Raw genomic sequence first — 13,227 nt, 5'->3', positions numbered from 1 at the left:
ATGTTGCTGAGTTTTTCACACTCAACAGTTTCCCATGTGTATCAAGAATGGTCCACCACCCAAAGGAATTTGTACCCTTTATGCACCTGCAAATTATCACAGCTGAGATAAACGACACAGAAAACAAGAATTTGCCTCCAAACAAATTAATGAAACATTTAAATAATTTAGTCCAGGCCATTTTTTGACTTTGAAGTAAAAAAAAATCTCAATTTCGGTGAGGATTTAATTTTTTGGGGGGTGGTGGGGGGTCCTGTGTAGTTGTTAATCAAACAAATACATGTGAACACGAAGCTTTTTCAATTTCAACTTATTTAAAAATCAAATGTGAACTGTTTAAGGGTGTCATTATATATGATCGCATCTGTCTACAGTCATCAGGTGTGCTGTAAGTGTGAATCTCTGCCTGCTGTCAGTAGTGGTTCATAGTCACTCCTGCTCCCAGATGATGTGATTCAGCTCCTTGTGAGCAGTAGCAGCTGTGTGGAGACATGTCTTGACAGCTGCCCTCAGGCCCCAGCAATAGCACTGAATGCCTCTAAGTACTTACCTTCTCTGATTTAGGCATCCTCGTTGGTTCAGAGAACACAGACTACAGTGAGTCAGTCCAACAACACGTGGATACCAATACACATAGACTCTCGCCCCTAATCTGCATGCAAAGCTTGTAAACAAAACATGTTGACCAAACTTAACAGCTGCTCTCTGTTCCTGGAGCATGCAAAATAATGTGAAAAAAGAAAAATGGACTACCCTCATTTATTTTGGGGTCCTGACTCTTTGACTTACCCCTGAACGAATTAGAAGATTGCGTCACATAGCCCTATATATACTACTCGCTGCTGGCAGAGTACACTGTGGCTATAATATACAAATTGCTAGCCTAATTTTGTACTGATGTCCCCTCCCTCTCGTCTCTTTTGGCCGAGTCCAATGTTAGTTCTCTTTTCTCTTTTATAGATGTTGACGTTTACTTAAATGTGATATTTGTGTTTTCTTGATGTGCATTGAACATCCAACAGCAAAGTCAACAAACTATTGTTTAACTGGAAGGGACTCTTGTCTAGTTGTTTCATACTCTCCACTCATAAGCGAAATTAGAATTGAGTAGAGCTGGTCCTTTTGGATTATTGGTCTTTCTGAAACGAATCAACCTTGAAGGTTGTGGATGGACATGATCCAACGATAGTGGATATAATCCAATGATAATGAATATATGGAGAATAAAGTATAAACTGTACATAAGGTGGTATGTTTTATACTGTTTCTCAATGGCTGCGTTTACACAGGCAGCCCAATTCTGATCTTTTCACTTTAGACCTTTTTCAGAGCTGATCTGATTGGTCAAAAGATTTAGAAAATGTATGATTTCAATTAATTCCCTTTTATAGAATGTACTTGCATTGAACATGTACAAATTCTGAATAGCTTGCATTACAATACAACACAATACAGAAGGCTAAAATTAAGCAATAAGGCCCGAGGGGGTGTGGTATATGGCCAATATACCACGGCTAAGGGCTGTTCTTATCCACGACACAATGCGGAGTGCCAGGATACAGACAGCTCTATTGGCCATATACCACAACCCCCCAGACATGCCTTATTGCTATTATAAACTGGTTACCAACATAATTAGAACACTAAAAAGAAATACCACAGCTTTCAGCCAATCAACATTCAGACCTTGAACCACCCAGTTTATAATAAGGCTATAGGTATTCCCCCACCCCTTTCTTCTACAACACTTCTGGAGAGCAGTTACTGTTTCCATATTGACTCTGTAGGGTGGAGAGGCATCATCGCCATATCAATGGAAGCTTTACATCTACCATAGCCTCTGATCTTTGGCTCGATGAGAAGGCTGCTGAGGAACGTCCAGTTCCCTGGCGTTCAGTGGGAGTCAAGACGCCTTGGCTTTGAGTAGACAGGTAGGTACCAGTGTGGTGACATTACTGTAGATTCCTAGTGAGAAAGCCCCAGAGATGTATTGTAGACCTGGGTTTACTCCTGGCGTTCCATACAGAGCTTTTCTCTCATGTTTTACAATTGGATTGTAAAGTAGGAATAGGTCAGACAGACAGGGTGACAAACAGAGCACCTGAGGCAGGAATGACAGCGGTCATCCTTTCAGGTCACCCAAATCACCTGGTGCTCTGTGAGTGTGCCTCGGTGCTCAGTGTTCAAGAGGATCAGAACGATTGTGCTGCTATGCCATGATACAAGGAACCTATGGCATCGTCAAGCAGTTCACAGCATACAGTTGAGTAGATTACACGACCGCGTGTTGGAATGTAGTTTGATTGAAGTGGTTGTTATACCCTGGTGGTTGTTATATGTCTGCCCTGCTAGAGCTGCCCCAGTCAGCATTAAGTACTGTCATTGTGAAGTAGAAACGTCTAGGAGCAACAACGGCTCAGTCACAAAGTGGTAGGCCGCACAAGCTCACAGAACGGAACCGCTGAGTGCTGAAGCGCGTAGCTTGTAAAATTAGTCTGTCATCGGATGCAACACTTACTACCGAGTTCCAAACTGCCTCAGGATGCAACGTCAGCAAATTAACTGTTCGTCGGGAGCTTCATGAAATGGGTTTCCATGGCCGAGCAGACGCACACAAGCCTAAGATCACCATGCGCAATGCCAAACGTTAGCTGGAGTGATGCAACGCTCGCCACCATTGGACTATGGAGCAGTGGAAACGCGTTCTCTGGAGTGATGATTCACGCTTCACCATCTGGCAGTCCGATGGACGAATCTGTGTTTGGCGAGAATGCTACCTGACCCAATGCATAGTGCCAACTGTCAAGTTTGGTGGAGGAGGAATAATGGTCTGGGGCTGTTTTCATGGTTCGGGGCTAGGCCCCATATTTCCAGTGAAGGGAAATCTTAATGCTACAGCATACAATGGCATTCTAGATGATTCTCTGTTTCCAAATTTGTTGTAACATTTTGGGGAAGGCCGTTTCCTGTTTCAGCATGACAATGCTCCTGTGCACAAAGCGAGGTCCATACAGCAATGGTTTGTCGAGATCGGTGTGGAAAAACTTGACTGGCCTGCACAGAGCCCTGACCTCAACCCCATCGAACACCTTTGGGATGAATTGGAATGCCAACTGCGAGCCAGGCCTAATCGCCCAACATCAGTGCCCGACCTCACTAATGCTCTTGTGGCTGAATGGAAGCAAGTCCCCGCAGCAATGTTCCAACATCTAGTGGAAAGCCTTCCCAGAAGAGTGGAGGCTGTTACAGCAGCAAAGGGGGGACCAACTCCATTTTAACATCCATTTTGGAAAGAGATGATCGCCAAGAAGGTGTCCGCATACAACAACTAAAGGTCACATTTAAAAAAAGAAACAATACAACCAAATAAAAGTAATGTGTGGGTGTGTGTAGTGTGTTAAAGTGTGAATGCCACTGCTTCTGGGTCCTGGCAGTCAGAGGTGTGAGAGTCAAGGGCTGTGCTATCCATACTTCCCTACCAAGCCTATTATCAGCTACTCTCTTGATAGAATTACACACACACAACAGCTCAGACCTTCTACAATAAAAGCAATGGACAAGGTGGTAAAATGCCATTGTGGGTCCTGTACTAATATTTGGGTTCTATTTGATCTTTATTTAGCTATGTCCTGTAGATATTTGGGTGTTTATATAACAACACAGCTGCTGATAACCCAAGAAAACACAGAGTACAGAGCCATGCAGGGAAAGCATATGGGACTTCAGCTGCTCTTATCGGCTCAGGAGAGTGTGAAACAAACAGGGTAGTAGAACGTGGGAGACAATAGCACTAACAACGGCGGTTCAGTGACTGACAGGATTCTATATCTAAAGTTAAGGATGGGAAAAACAGCCATCTTAGACTTTGACAAAAATCCCTTTCTCCATCTGTCACGCTCTCTCTTCATCACACCTGCAGTAGGATGGTGGGTCTGTGAACATCTGGAGCTGTGAGTGGAGGATGTATTATTCTGTGTTTTGATGCTTTTATAAAGAATACAATGTCTTTCATAGTCATTTCAATAAAATGTACCTCTAGATTATATGCCGTTATGACTTGGAGGCTGTGTGAATAATCAAGTTGACATGGTGGTTAGCTGGAGGAGTGGAGAGGGAAGGGAGGATGGGAGTGGTAGTCTACCTGGTCTCTCCGAGGGCACCCTGTCCTTGCTCTGCTGTGATTGTGTGATGCAGGCATCATCATATGACATCCGTACCAACATAATTAGAACAGTAAATGGAAACTCAATTATCCTTCGGGTTGAAATTATACTACATCTCTATTGTTCATTTCAATCATTGCCAGGGGACAGAAATGTGTGTCCTTGAGTTTATTGTCTAGCTGATTGTTTGGGATTCAGTCTACATTTCTGTCTGAGTTTTGAATGCTGGAGCGAGGAGAAAAAGTAATAAGCATCGATTGTGAATGTAGCTGAGAATTGGTATGAATGTATTGATCTATTAGTCTGAGAGGAGAGTATGAATTAAAACTCTTTGCTAACACACACAATAACAACACATCAAGTCCCTGACCCACTTTTACTATTTGCTGGATATTGTAGAAAAACTCTGTCTTCAAATTAGTTTGTTGATTTTTGTTTATGTCTTTTCAGACTTTGCTACTGTAGACTAATACCGTATTTCCCTTCTGTGTCTTTGATGTATGAATGCTATTGGCTACTTTTAAGCAGCAATCAATGCTCATCACTTTTTCTCACTCAAGCAATGATTCTTCAGTCAATAAAAACTCATTGATGGTTCAGAAATATAAAATGGATCGCAAACTAAATAAGCTAGATAATTAGCTCAAGTGCATACATTTCTGTTCCTTAGCCTCTATCATCAATCCACATACATGGAAAGGAATGTCAGCAGGTCAGATTTTCAGAAAACATATTTTCTGGCATAGCTTTCAGACATCAGTAGCAGAGCAGCATTTTTACCTCAGCATCTTGGTGAAACATTAATGGCCCATTGAGGGCATATGAGTTTATACTTCCTGATGTTTTGTTTCTATACCTGGAGAGAGATTTGTTGTATAGTTTGTAGGTGTTCCCCCTGAGCGATCTCTGACTCTGTTCTCTGTACTCCTGCCAGAGCCAAAAAGAGACCCGGGCCACATGTGGACATTGTTTATGACCAATTAACAATTCAAAAGCACCATGAAAATAGAGGGGAAAAACATAGCAGACTTCACATACCGATGCTAAGGCTCTCAATGTGCTCTAGAAAATCACCTTGCTGGCGGCATACATTTCAAAGACCTGATTTCCATGTTGTATTCATATGAGAGTGGATAGGTGTGTGAGTGGAGCTCAGGTCTCAGATCAAGAGAACAATACAGCCTTAATGTGACCCAGACTGAGATCACACACCAAGAGCCAGTTAGGTACGTGCAGACAGAGATAGGAACCAGGAACCAATATACTGTGGCATTAGGATGTATTTATAGTGACGGCCATCCATTGTGAGCCAAGTTGTTGTGATATGAAAAGTAGTTACATAAATGAAGTTGAACCATAGGCTTTGATCCCATAGTACACTAATGGACATTGGCTTAAGGAATATGTCAGGTAAAGTGGCCACTGAGTGAGAGATTCATATTAGAAGGCTTTTATTTTTGGTTGAGTTGGAGACTTGAATCCAACATATAACTTCTTAGGTTGCCGACAAGTTAATAGGCAATTTATTGTATTTCAAAAGTGATATTGAATTGTGTTTAGTTGTCAATGCAACCAAATTTAAACATTTGAAGAAGATACAATACAGTGCATTCGGAAAGTATTCAGACCCCTTCCCTTTCTCCAAATGTTGTTATGTTACAGCCTTATTTTGAAATGGATTAAATTTATATTTTTCCTCATCAATTTACACACAATACCCCATAAAGACAAAGCAAAAACAGGGTTTTAGAAATTGTTGCAAATGTATTAAAAATAAAAACGTATTTACATAAGTTTTTGGACCCTTTGCACAGAGACTCAAAATTGAGGTGCATCCTGTTTCCATTGATCATCCTTGAGATGTTTCTTCAAGTTGATTGGAGTCCACCTGTGGTAAATTCAATTGATTGGACATGATTTGGGAAGGCACACACCTGTCTATATAAGGTCCCACAGTTGACAGTGCATGTCAGAGCAAAAACGAATCCATGAGGTTGACGGAATTGTCCATAGAGCTCCGAGACAGGATTGTGTTGAGGCACAGCTCTTGGGAAGGGTACCAAAACATTTCTGCAGCATTGAAAGTCCCAAAGAACACAGTGGCCTATATCATTCTTAAATGGAAAAAGTTTAGAACCAGCAAGACTCTTCCTCGCACTGGCCGCCTGGACAAACTGAGCAATTTTGGGAGAAGGGCCTTTGTCAGGGAGGTGACCAAGATCCCACCCCCCAGGTGCTCTCATTTGTTGACTTCTGTAAATGTAAAAGCCTTGGTTTCATGCATGTTAACATTAGAAGCCTACTCCCTAAGTTTGTTTTACCAATCCAGATGTCTTAGCCGTGTCTGAATCCTGGCTTAGGAAAACCACCAAAAACCCTGAAATCTCCATCACTAACTATAACATTTTCCGCCAAGATAGAACTGCCAAAGGGGGCGGTGTTGCAATCTACTGCAAAGATAGTAATACAGAACTCTGCAGGCTATCTAAGTCTGTAACCAAACAATTTGAGCTTCTACTTCTAAAAATGCACCTTTCTAGAAACAAGTCTCTCACTGTTGCCGCTTGCTATAGACCTCCCTCTGCCCCCCAGCTGTGCCCTCGATACCATATGTGAATTGATTGCCCCCATCTATCTTCTGAGTTCGTGCTACTAGGTGACCTAAACTGGGACATGCTTAACACCCCGGCCATCCTACAATCTAAGCTTGATGCCCTCAATCTCACACAAATTATCAATGAACCTACCAGGTACAACCCCAAATCAGTAAACACGGGCACCCTCATAGATGTCATCCTAACTAACTCGCCCTCCAAATACACCTCTGCTGTTTTCAATCACGATCTCAGCGATCACTGCCTGCATCCGTAATGGGTCTGCGACCAAACGACCAACCCTCATCACTGTAAAACGCTCCCTGAAGCACTTCTGCGAGCAGAACTTTCTAATCGACCTGGCCGGGGTATCCTGGAATGACATTGACCTCATCCCGTAAGTAGATGATGCCTGGCTATTCCTTAAAAGGGCCTTCCTCACCATCTTAAATAAGCATGCCCCTCTCAAAAAATGTAGAACTAGGAATAGATATAGTCCTTGGTTCACTCCAGACCTGTCTGCCCTTGACCAGCACAAAAACATCCTGTGGCGTTCTGCATTAGCATCAAATAGCACCCGTGATATGCAACTTTTCATGGAAGTTAGGAACAAATATACACAGGCAGTTAGAAAAGCTAAGGCAAGCTTTTTCAAACAGAAATTTGCATCCTGTAGTACTAACTCAAAAAAGTTCTGGGACACTGTAAAGTCCATGGAGAATAAGAGCACCTCCTCCCAGCTGCCCACTGCTCTGAGGCTAGGAAACACTGTCACCACCTATAAATCCACAATAATTGAGAATTTCAATAAGCATTTCTCTACGGCTGGCCATGCTTTCCACATGGCTACCCCTACCCCGGTCAACTGCCCGGCACCCTCCACAGCACCCCGCCAAAGCCCCCACCATTTCTCCTTTACCCAAATCCAGATAGCTGATGTTCTGAAAGAGCTGCAAAATCTGGACCCCTACAAATCAGCCGGGCTAGACAATCTGGACCCCCTCTTTCTAAAATGACCTCCTGAAATTGTTGCAACCCCTATTACTAGCCTGTTCAACCTCTCTTTCGTATCGTCTGAGATTCCCAAAGATTGGAAAGCTGCCGCGGTCATCCCCCTCTTGTAAGGGGGCAACACTCTAGACCCAAACTGCTACAGACCTATATATATACTACTCTGTCTTTCTAAGGTCTTCGAAAGCCAAGTTAAACAGATTACTGACCATTTCGAATCCCACCATACCTTCTCCGCTATGCAATCTGGTTTCAGAGCTGGTCATGGGTGCACCTCAGCCACGCTCAAGATTCTAAACAACATCATAACCGCCATCGATAAGAGACATTACTGTGCAGCCGTATTCATCGACCTGGCCAAGGCTTTCAACTCTGTCAATCACAACATTCTTATTGGCAGACTCGACAGCCTTGGTTTCTCAAATGATTGCCTTGCCTGGTTTACCAACTACTTCTCTGATAGAGTTCAGTGTGTCAAATCGGAGGGCCTGTTGTCCGGACCTCTGACAGTCTCTATGGGTGTGCCACAGGGTTCAATTCTCGGGCCGACTCTCTTTTCTGTATACATCAATGATGTTGCTCTTGCTGCTGGTGAGTCTCTGATCCACCTCTACGCAGACGACACCATTCTGTATACTTCTGGCCCCTCCTTGAACACTGTGTTAATTAACCTCCAGACGAGCTTCAATGCCATACAACTCTCCTTCTGTGGCCTCCAACTGCTCTTAAACGCAAGTAAAACTAAATGCATGCTATTCAATCGATCACTGCCCGCACCTGCTCGCCCGTCCAGCATCACTACTCTGGACGGCTCTGATTTAGAATACGTGGACAACTACAAATACCTGGGTGTCTGGTTAGACTGTAAACTCTCCTTCCAGACTCACATTAAGCATCTCCAGTCCAAAATTAAATATAGAATCGGCTTCCTATATCGCAACAAAGCATCCTTCACTCATGCTGCCAAACATACCCTTGTAAAACTGACCATCCTACCAATCCACGACTTCGGTGATGTCATCTATAAAATAGCCTCTAACACTCTACTCAACAAACTGGATGCAGTCTATCACAGTGCCATCCGTTTTGTCACCAAAGCCCCATACACTACCCACCATTGCGACCTGTACGCTCTCGTTGGTTGGCCCTCGCTTCGTACTCGTCGCCAAACCCATTGGCTACAGGTTATCTACAAGTCTCTGCTAGGTAAAGCCCCGCCTTATCTCAGCTCACTGGTCACCATAGCAGCACCCACACGTAGCACGCGCTCCAGCAGGTATATCTCACTGGTCACCCCCAAAGCCAATTCCTTCTTTGGTCGTCTTTCCTTCCAGTTCTCTGCTGCCCATGACTGGAATGAATTGCAAAAACCTCTGAAGCTGGAGACTCACATCTCCCTAACTAGCTTTAAGCAACAGCTGTCAGAGCAGCTTACAGATCACTGCACCTGTGCATAGCCCATCTGTAAACAGCCCGTCTATCTACCTACCTAATCCCCATACTGGTATTTATTTATTTTGCTCCTTTGCACCCCAGTATCTCTACCTGCACATTCATCTTCTGACGATCTACCATTCCAGTGTTTAATTGCAATATTGTAATTACTTCGCCACCATGGCCTATTTATTTCCTTAGCTTACCTCATTTGCACTCACTGTATATAGACTTTTTGTTTTCTTTTGTTCTACTGTATTATTGACTGTATGTTTTGTTTATTCCATGTGTAACTCTGTGTTGTTGTGTGTCGAATTGCTACGCTTTATCTTGGTCAGGTCGCAGTTGCAAATGAGAACTTGTTCTCAACTAGCCTACCTGGTTAAATAAAGGTTAAATAAAAATTAAATTAAAAAATAATAATAATAGAAAATGGCTCAAGTAAGTGAACGTCACCCAGTAAAATACTACTTGAGTAAAAGTCTAAATGTATTTGGTTTTAAGTATTCTTAAGTATCAAAAGTAAATGTAATTGCTAAAATGTACTTAATATCAAAAGTAAAAGTATAAATAATTTCGAATTCTTTATATGAAGTAAACCAGACGGCACAATTCTCTTGCTTTTTTTATTGACGGATAGCCATGGGCACACTCCACCACTCAGATATAATTTACAATTGAAGCATTTGTATTTAGTGAATCCGCCAGATCAGGTAGTAGGGAAGACCAGGGATGTTCTCTTGATAAGTGTGTGAATTGGACCATTTTCCTGGCCTGCTAAGCATTTCAAATGTAACGAGTACTTTTGGGTGCCAGGGAAACTGTATGGAGTAAAAAGTACATAATTTTCTTTAGGAATGTAGTGAAGAAAAAGTAAAAGTTGTTAAAAATATAAATAGTAAAGTACAGATACCCCCCAAAACTACTTAAGTAGTACTTGAAAGTATTTTTACTTAAGTACTTTACAACTCTCCCGACAGGTCAACAACCCTAAGCACACAGTCAAGACAACGCAGGAGTGGCTTCGGGACAAGTCTCTGAATGTCCTTGAGTGGCTAAGCACACAGTCAAGACAACGCAGGAGTGGCTTCGGGACAAGTCTCTGAATGTCCTTGAGTGGCTCAGCCAGAGCCCGTACTTGAACCTGATCAAACATCTCTGGAGAGACCTGAAAATGTGTGTAGATTGATGAGGAAAAAAACAATTTAATCCATTTTAGAATAAGGCTGTAAACGTAACGAAATGTGGAAAAAGTCAAGGGATCTGAGTACTTTCTGTCTTTAATTCCAGTTTGTCTACAAATGAATAATTGATATGTTGAATTCACGTCTCCATCTCAACCAAATAATCAAAATTAAAGAATAGTACTAAATCAAATCAAACTTTAAATGCACTTTAAATAAAGTTTGATATGATTTAGTCCAATTCTTAAACGTCAATTTTTGGAGACGTGAATCTAATATTTAAATGATTAATTTGTAGACAAACTGGAATTAAAACAAGTCAGTGGCACAGATGGAACTATCCAAGCAGAAGACACATCTCCTTCAAATGTTGATATTTGGTTGCATTAACAACCAAACACAATTCAATGTCACTAAATATCATAACATTTGAAATCCGGACTAGAAACCCTAGGCCTATTTGTATTGTCTATTGAGTTGAATTCTGGGTTGAATTGAAACAATAGCTGTTGATGACTTTGCAAATGCATTTGCTATATTACCATGATGACATAATCCTGTTGTGAAAATACACCCTCAAAACAACCGTTTACGTTGATGACCTTTTTTCAAATCCAATGTATTTTCCACATGGATTCCACATCACAAGGGTGCTGAGGGTGGATGAATCTTTTACATATAGTGAGTCGATCTTTGTATTTATCAATGGAGCCTCTGATTGTTGAATGGCCTGTATGGTGAATCACCTCACCTTCAGACAACAAACCTGTGACAGCTCTCCAAACTGGGACTAAAATATGCTGGCTGGCTCCATGCACGTGTCATAAACATATTCAAATCTCTCTGTGTATAACAAATGCCTTAAGGTCTCTCCTTTTTTTTTTTTACTGGCAAATGTAATTTTGTTTGTTTAAAGGAAAGCATCTTTCTTTGTGTCCTTAAAAAAAAAAAATACAGGAATGAATGGTGATATTTGACAGGGAGGTTGTTTGTTGAGGTTGTTCCAAGAGCGCTATCAGTAGCTGACACAATGTTCTTCCTGTTAATTGTCTGGGTCCTATTTACCTGGGTGGTAATGATAGGAGCTTCCCTTGAGCACTTTGCATCAGAAAACTTCACTCTAGAGAGTAACAGGAGGGATTAATGCCAGCCTGTCTATTCAGAGTTGCTACAAACAATGGGGTAAAACACGTTTTAAGCACTTAAAAAATGCTATAGTCAATCTGCTTTTCAACCTTTATCTTTTGGTAGAAGACAAGCTTAAAATCATATCCACAATTTCAAGAAGGTAAAACGTTTTTTGATGAAACCTTTTTTTAACATGTCATGTCTTGCAAAGTTTTTGACCTTACAATTTCACTAAGTGATGTGAATGGGTACATTCACTAACCTCAGACTGGCTAGTCACACAGCGAGAGCAAGCAGGCTAAATCATCTCTTTTTCCATAAAAGTGTAGCCGCAAGGAAAGTTGCAGTTGTCTTATTTCTCAACAGCTCCCACCTGTGTATAATGGCTGAACCAACCCTAATGTAACCTCACCAAACACAATGTTGCTAAGATGCCTACAAGGACTGTTTCTGTCCCTCACCAGCACACCAATATAGCATGAAAATGAAAAACATCAAAAGGAACCAAACATAATAGCTTCTGCTACCAGAGATTTGAAATTCAATACAATGATTACTAAGTATGTATTTCTTTTCAGCCTAAAAAGTGTCTGTGAATCACTTGGCAGGTTAAAAAACATTTAAAGTAGGATCTTGTTTACCAGAGTTGCTCGTTGTTACTGGAAAAATATGCAACCTGTCAAGTTACCCCACAACATTGCCTGAAGTGAAACACATTACTATAATTTGATTCCTCATCTTTATCTGGCAGCAGATTTGGTGCCAACTATTTGAGATTGGCAATTAGGCAGTAGGAACTTTAACCATGAGCTGAGAACATCCTCTCGTTAATGACTACCTTTCAGCTGAAAAGGAAAGCTGGTTTAGAGCTGGTTGGGTGGCAGAGATGTCTGCAGGGGCAGTTTAAGGATGCAATTAGCCAGTAACTTTCGAGATTTCCTAAACACAAAAAGGATTTCTTGTTGTCATCTCAAACCCTAATTAGATGAACCACAGATGGGCTGTCAGTGTCCAGAGTGCCTGGGGAAATCAACAGTGCTGTCATTCTGGTGGCCACGGAGTCAAAGCGCTGGGTATATACAGTATGCAAACATAGACCTACGAACACTGTTGTCAGACTGTTAGTTGTGCCATAATGATACAACCCAAATTATAGGTCCACTTTTAGATTGTGAAATGAACAACACACAGCAGCATATTTTAATCATGCCTCTGTCTCGCTCTTTCTCCTCTCTTTCTCCCTCTTCCCCATATCTCTCTCTCCCAGTAAGTGGTTCTTTTGACAGTCCAGTGTTCTCCTTAGCCTTGCCTTGTGTCACATGACCAGCCATGTGTCAGATCATTTATGTCATGGTAGTCCTGTAGGAGGAATATGCTTTAATCACATCTCTGCCAGCCAGACCTCTGCTCTGACATACCAGCCTCTCCCCATCCATTTCCATCTAATGCTTCCTCGCAGCATCTCCAGACTGCTCTGATTATGAGGAGGGAATGTGATATCCAAACCCCCTCTCTGTCAACCGGGGGGATAAGATGAAGCACGGCTCTGCGGAGCACGCATCTGACATGTTCCATATTCAGCAAAGAGCATTTCTCTCAACAAACAAGCAATTCACTGCTCAGTGATGGGCCTCGTGCCAATCACAGCCTATTTATTGGGCTCCAGGGTGGCGCAGTGGTCTAAGGCATTGCTTTGCAGTGCTAGAGGTGTCA

This window comes from Oncorhynchus kisutch, linkage group LG8, assembly GCF_002021735.2.
Source record: "Oncorhynchus kisutch isolate 150728-3 linkage group LG8, Okis_V2, whole genome shotgun sequence".
Lineage (NCBI taxonomy): Eukaryota > Metazoa > Chordata > Actinopteri > Salmoniformes > Salmonidae > Oncorhynchus > Oncorhynchus kisutch.
The sequence above is the reverse complement of the archived record's forward strand: the minus strand, read 5'-3'. Positions refer to the sequence as shown.